The following is a 6577-nucleotide window of genomic DNA, read 5'->3' as shown; positions in this document are numbered from 1 at the left end:
TACAAAGGATAATAGATGGAAAACATCAACATAAGGAGCAAAACTATACCCTAGAAGAAGCAAGAAAACAATCTTTCAACAAACCCACACAAACCTAATTCCACCTCTAACAATAAACATAACAGGAAGTAACAATTACTTTTTCTTAATATCTTGACATAAAAAATTAATATTACCAACATATCCTAATTGATCGAAATCCAAAAATATGAGGAATCAGAAATTTGTTGACTGTCATCCAGTTGTCTCTCGAATTTGACTATTGGAGAAATAGGTCCAATATTGTACAATCCATATACACTTTCTGTTTGTTTGTATCTGACAGTGTCTTGCTGTGTACCATTTATGTGTACCACATAAATGGTCTTGAAATCAGACTTCTCCTATCTCAGCCTCTCTATTAGTAGGATTGTTTATTTGATGTTTTTATACTCTACTATGGTTTTCAGAACAGCTTACATATTTCAAATATATTTAAACAGCTAAAAGAAACATAGACATTTAATGTGGGAGGTGGCTTGTAAGAGAACAACAAGGAGTGAGACTGAATGCTTTGCTTACTGTTTGTAACTATTCTATCAATTTTGAAGAAGTGGAATTTATAAGTTACTCTTTCTCTGAGATGAATGGTTTTCAAAATCATCACAGCCAATGAACCAGATTCTTACCCTCACCTAATGTCTGTGCGACCCTCCAAGAAGAACCATTGTTTATTGAAACAGTTGGTGAGTTATTTCATGGATAGATCATCTTAATACACACACCATTTCTTAAATGAATGTAATCTGTTCTCTGTGGGCTGAGAATGAAGACAATCACTCAAGTCAAATAGCTTTGACCACAGCAGGAAGTTTGTATCCTAAAATTGTGCCTACAATTTATTCTTTGGTACAGCAGAACTGTCAACTCTCAGCTTAGCTATGGTGGAGGTAAAAACCCTTTGGTGATGTGAGGGTTATTGAAGTATAGCCTTATTACAATGAACTCCAATGTCTAAAAATTGTTCTTATTTTGGGCTTGTACCACAGTAAGAGCCAGGATTTTAAGCTTTACTAAAAACAAAACAAACAAACAAACAAACAGACTTTATCTATTTATGTTCATTTAAAAAATACTAGTAGTGATGTATTATTTTAAAATATACAGTTAATATGTTTGGAGTTATTTAAAATTTATATTGAGAAAAACATATGTATTTTCAGAATTGCTGTAGATAAGCATCTACATATGACTGTTCAATTGATTGTTTTTTTATATCAAATAATTTTTATAATACTCATTTTTATTTTCATAATATTTTATAAATTTTAAAGAATATTTAAAAATGAAAGGTATTGCAGATATTGAAGGGGTTCTCTGGGAGGAGTTGGAGGTACAAAAGGGAAACAAGAATGTGATGTAATTCTATTTACTTAAATTGTGTTTTTAAATGTTAACAAATTCAGATAAATTGAAATCATGTATCTTTTCTCATCATAATGCAATAAAACTTAAATTAATAAAAATATAAAAATTAAAAAATTAAAAAAAATCCCATTGTGATACACAGTTACATGTGTTAACTTTTATTAATTCAAGAAACATTTTGTAGAAATAAATGAAATTTATAGCTATTAAAATTACTGATTGTAGAATTATAATTTTTAATGTTTTTTCTTCTGTTGTTATTGTTCTAGATATCATTCATTTTTCATTTGTCTTTGAAAAAGCTCCAACCAGTAAGATTTCCTTTAAATGGCTATGCATGCAGCATGATTTATTGAATATTGTGATATTCAATTTAGGTAAGTTAACATGAAGTTTTTACCTGGTATAAAACCAAACAAGGCCCAATATAAAAGATGCACAACACCTGCTGTTAAAAGCTGTATCTTTCAGTAGCAGAAGGCAGTGCAACTCCAAACTTAATCAGAAAAACTGTTACCATAGTGATTTCTCTCTCAAAATAGATGTATGGTTTTATTCTGGTCATAAACAATGACACATATTAGCTCTAAATAAAAAATGTGATGTGTCTAATTAAATGCATACAAGATTTGTGTTCCCTTACTGAAATATGGAAGGGTTTACAATTCAGGTGACTATATCAGACTGTGTCAACTGGGAACACAGAGGAGGTCACATGTTTTTGTAGGGCTGCATCTTAAAACTATTCAAAGTCTCCAACTTGAGGAGACCCCCATCATAACCTTTTCCTGGAATTCTCCATAGGCAGATAGTCTACATGCCCATGTAGGTATCCACTCTTCAACCGCACCCCTCCATGGACCACTCCAGTGCCCTAATCTAGTGAGCTGTCTTAGGTCTTAGGCCCTTTACATCCTGTCCCACCAAAACTACACACTATCTCATGACACACATCTGTGGGTTGCTGCAGAAGAGGACTGAACCTAAGAATTTATCCAGAGTGGTGAGTAGATACAGGCTTCTGTTGGGTGGTTCATGGGCCATTCTGCAGATGGAAATGAAGCACAGTGAGTGAAGCCATGGAGTAACTCCATGATGTCCATCTCAGAGGTTAGGAGTTAGGTGCATGGACTATGGAGCCCACCTGGCTAGGTTTGAATGCCAGCAAAGGTATTTGGTAGCTTGGTAAGTATGAATAAGGAATTGGATATTTCTGGTTGAACAGTTTACTTTTTAAGGTCGGAATTAAAATAAGTCTTCCGTATTAGGGTTGTGAGGATTCAGGTGATCAGAACATAACTCACTGTATACATTTCAGTCATGATTACAGGGATAAAATTTATTGTACCTCTGGAAAAAACTCCAGTGTTTTGGTGACATTCTTATGATAACATTGCTGGGAGAATGTTCGAATGAACTCAAGAGTACATGGACAAGTTTTACCATTTGTGCATAGGAATTCATTTGATGATCAATATTCAATAAGATCTGAGTATTAATTACAGTAGACATTGAAAATACAACAGAATGCCAGGTAGATAAATATGGTCTCTATTCCAGGAGAATTATGGTTAGATAAGCTGCTGATAGTTAGTAAAGGCCATCATTGCATTGGTTCACTCTGCTGTTTCTGTGACAGAATACCGAAGATTGGGTAATTCATCGCAGCAGAGATTTGTCTTCTACAGTACTGAATTCTGGGAAATGCAAAGTCAGTCGGGGCCGAGTCTGGGAAGGACCTCTCTTGTGTGGTTCTGTGGAGAAGGCAGACGAACAGGAGAAGATTCATGGAAGAGGATGAAGGGCAGAAGGGAAGGAGAGGGCAAGAGGGGCGGAGAAAGGAGGAGGGAAGGATGTGGACGAGGGAGAGTAGCTCCTTCCTCCCTTAGGAGCTCAGTTGGGTGTTAACATCCACTCCTGTGGAACTCCTGTGATGTGAGCCCCATGACCCAAGCTCCCCTTCAAAGGCCTAATGCTCAGTGCTTTCTGCATCGGGGGTTAATTTTCCACCCAATGACTTCTGGGAACATATTCAAACTGCAGCAGCACGAGGCTCTCAGAGGTGGTATGGGTAACACAGGAGCACTGACACGTACAAGATAGTGTATTTTTGAAGGAAGTTCGGTGGCCTTACTATTCACAGTGTGTTTTATGGGCACCGCTTAGAAAATTTTCAAGTAGCACATCCCCTTACATCCACTGAATCGGAATCTGCTTTGAAACAAGATCCAGATGATAGCCAAAGTTTAGGAAGTAGGTGGTTTTAGTTGAAAAGAATGCTGAAACCATTAAAACTATTTAGGACTCATAAGACAATTTCCAGGCCAGTTAGTAAAAACATTATAAAGCATGTATTATATGGAAATGCAGCTTGGAGGTAAGGTAGATCAACTCCTGCCCAGTCATATGTTTGTTGAGTCTCTGTAATTTTAAGTCACATATAATGGCTCTAATGGATCTAATCTATCTTGTGTGGTTCCTAGCAATTGTGCTTGGCTCATAAAACTACACACAGCTCTGTGAGGTAGACTGCTTGTCAGAAAGGCCTATATTATATAAAAATTAAGTCCTATTTTTAATAAACCTGAGGCACTATGACACCCTGAGTTATGTTCCAACTCAATGAAGTGGAAAGCTACAAGGCAATACCTGAAGAGACTTGCATTGTAAAATGTGTTTAAAGAGTCCGTGGCAAGTTGTTCTGTAAATAGCCAATTAGGAAGAAACAAATTAATACCAAAAGATATACACATCTTATAACTTCTGAATTTACTAGAGCGGGTAAATGCCATTACACATGCACATATTTCTTCTGCTGTAATTATATTTTATGAAATATCTTCTAAAGTGTTTGGGATTTGAAATATGCTTGTGTCTGGGACTGTTTTCTGGGTGATAGAGACTGTGGTGGCGGAGATAAATCACACAGGCTGAAGCTGCCTCTTAGATGTTAATGGGGCTCTAAGCAGACTGAAGACATTTGGTTATACAACATTATTGATGCCTCTGAGCCGACCAATAATTGGTACCGAGGAAATTAGCTTGTGGGATTGCATAAATACTGTTTAGTTGGTTCAGGCATCTGTATGTTAAAACTTTAGGAGGCAGAACTCATTTGAGCGAGGATGAACAGCACATCCTAACGATTTGACTTTAGACTAACTCAGTCAGCTCTTCAGACTCCAGCTCTGCTATAAGTAGGCACTGTGACATTAGCTTAAGTCCTCTGTGAAGCAGTTGCTTCGTTTGTCCTGGGAAAGACGAAGTGACGCAATAGGCATTACGTTTATTCCATGAAGCTGGGACTGGCCAATGCGGTCAGAGGTGCTTGTTCCAAGACTACCCAACAGTGTGAGTTAGCTCACGTGACTGCATATAATTCTGCTGAAGTAAAGGATCCATCAAAGCCTGGGGAGACCTTAGGAATGCAGCAGATTGCTCACTTTTGGAAAGGATTCTGGTTATTTTTGAAGGACCCATGGAACAGCAGCAATTCTCAGGTGGGATGAGATGTTGAGGACAAGGGTGGTGACCAGTTCACCTTTAAGTGGCTAATGACTGGAGCAGTCTATCCCTGTTGGACTCCCAAGCCCTTGATATGGCCAGGACTTGGAGTCCCGGTTGAGCACTGGCTTCATCTGCTACAGTAAGGGTGTTTACAGGGAAGGAGGGATGGCATCTAATTTATATATTCCTCAGCCAAACAAAAACCATGCATCAGAAAGTAAATAGCAAATTAGAAAAGCAGCAAGATCGCTTCATTGCTCAACCATCTGTGAACTAGGATTGATAGTACTTACATCTATTCACATTCATAACCCTTACAAAAAACATACAGCAAATAGCTAAGTTCAAACCAGTTCCTATACTTTAAAGCTGCTTTCTTAGAAGTTCTACTAAAAAAAAAATCTAGAGTCAATTTAAAGGTTGCTTATAAATTACACTTTTTATTTTGTCTTTTGTTGAAAAATCTGTTGCCTATGAAGAAATAGTATATGAAATCTTTCTTTAAAACTGTTTCTAATGGTCACTGTGAAAAATCTATAAATCAGAAACACTTTTGTATTTTCTATGTCAGGGAACTGTTTTACATAGACACTAAAAAGGCACAAACCTACATGTACTTATAAATGTGGAACCTGAGAAGTATAACAGTAAAATGCTTTAGGTAATGATTCTTATATTTTTGTATGTAAGCTGCTCAGAGGAATCTAGGCAACTTGAAGTGTCATAACAGAATTTGTAAATAAGCTGACTTTAAACTCACGGAGTGGCCAGTTTTCAAGATGCAAGTTAGAAAAAAAAAAGCAATACTGTCACGTGACTAAAACTCACATACTACATTTTGTGTCTCTCCTATGCTGTGTGCTATTAGGAAGAATTTACTACTGTATTATATAGTAAATAATAGAATCTACTAAATTCACATTTACTATTTTTTTCTTTTTTTTAAACTTTTATCGCATTATGAGAAAAGTTACATGATTTCAATTTATCTGAATTTGTTAACATTTAAAAACATTTTTTAAGTAAATAGAACTAAATCACATTCTTGTTTCCCTTTTGTACCCCCACTCCTCCCAGAGACTCCGTCTTCAATACCTACAATATCTTTTTTGTCATATTCCTTAAAATTTATAAAATATTAAAACAATAAAAATAAGTATTATAAAAGATGTTTGATATAAAACAACAATCAATTTAACAGTCTTATGTAGATGCTCATCTACAGCAATAGTGAAAATAAATTTTTCTCAATATAAATTTTAAATAACTTCAAACATATTAACTGTATACTTCAAAATAATACATCACTACTAGTATTTTCTTAAATGAACGTAAATATATAAAGTCTTTTTGTTTATTTTGTATTTAGTAGAGTTTAAAATCTTGGCTCTTACTGTGGTAGAAGCCCAAAATAAAAACAATTTTTAGACATTGGATTTCATTTTAATAAGGCTATACTTCAATGACCCTCATATCACCAAAGGATTTTACCTCCATCATAGCTGAGCTGAGAGTTGATAGTTCTGCTGCACCAAGAAATGAATTGTAGGCTCAAGTTTTGGATACAGACTTCATGCTATGGTCAAAGCTATTTGACTTGAATGAGTGGCTTTATTCTCAGCCCACAGAGAACAGGTTACATTCATTTAAGAAATGGTGTAGG

The sequence above is a fragment of the Mastomys coucha genome, unplaced genomic scaffold (assembly GCF_008632895.1).
Source record: "Mastomys coucha isolate ucsf_1 unplaced genomic scaffold, UCSF_Mcou_1 pScaffold16, whole genome shotgun sequence".
NCBI lineage: Eukaryota > Metazoa > Chordata > Mammalia > Rodentia > Muridae > Mastomys > Mastomys coucha.
This window is presented reverse-complemented; position numbering follows the sequence as displayed.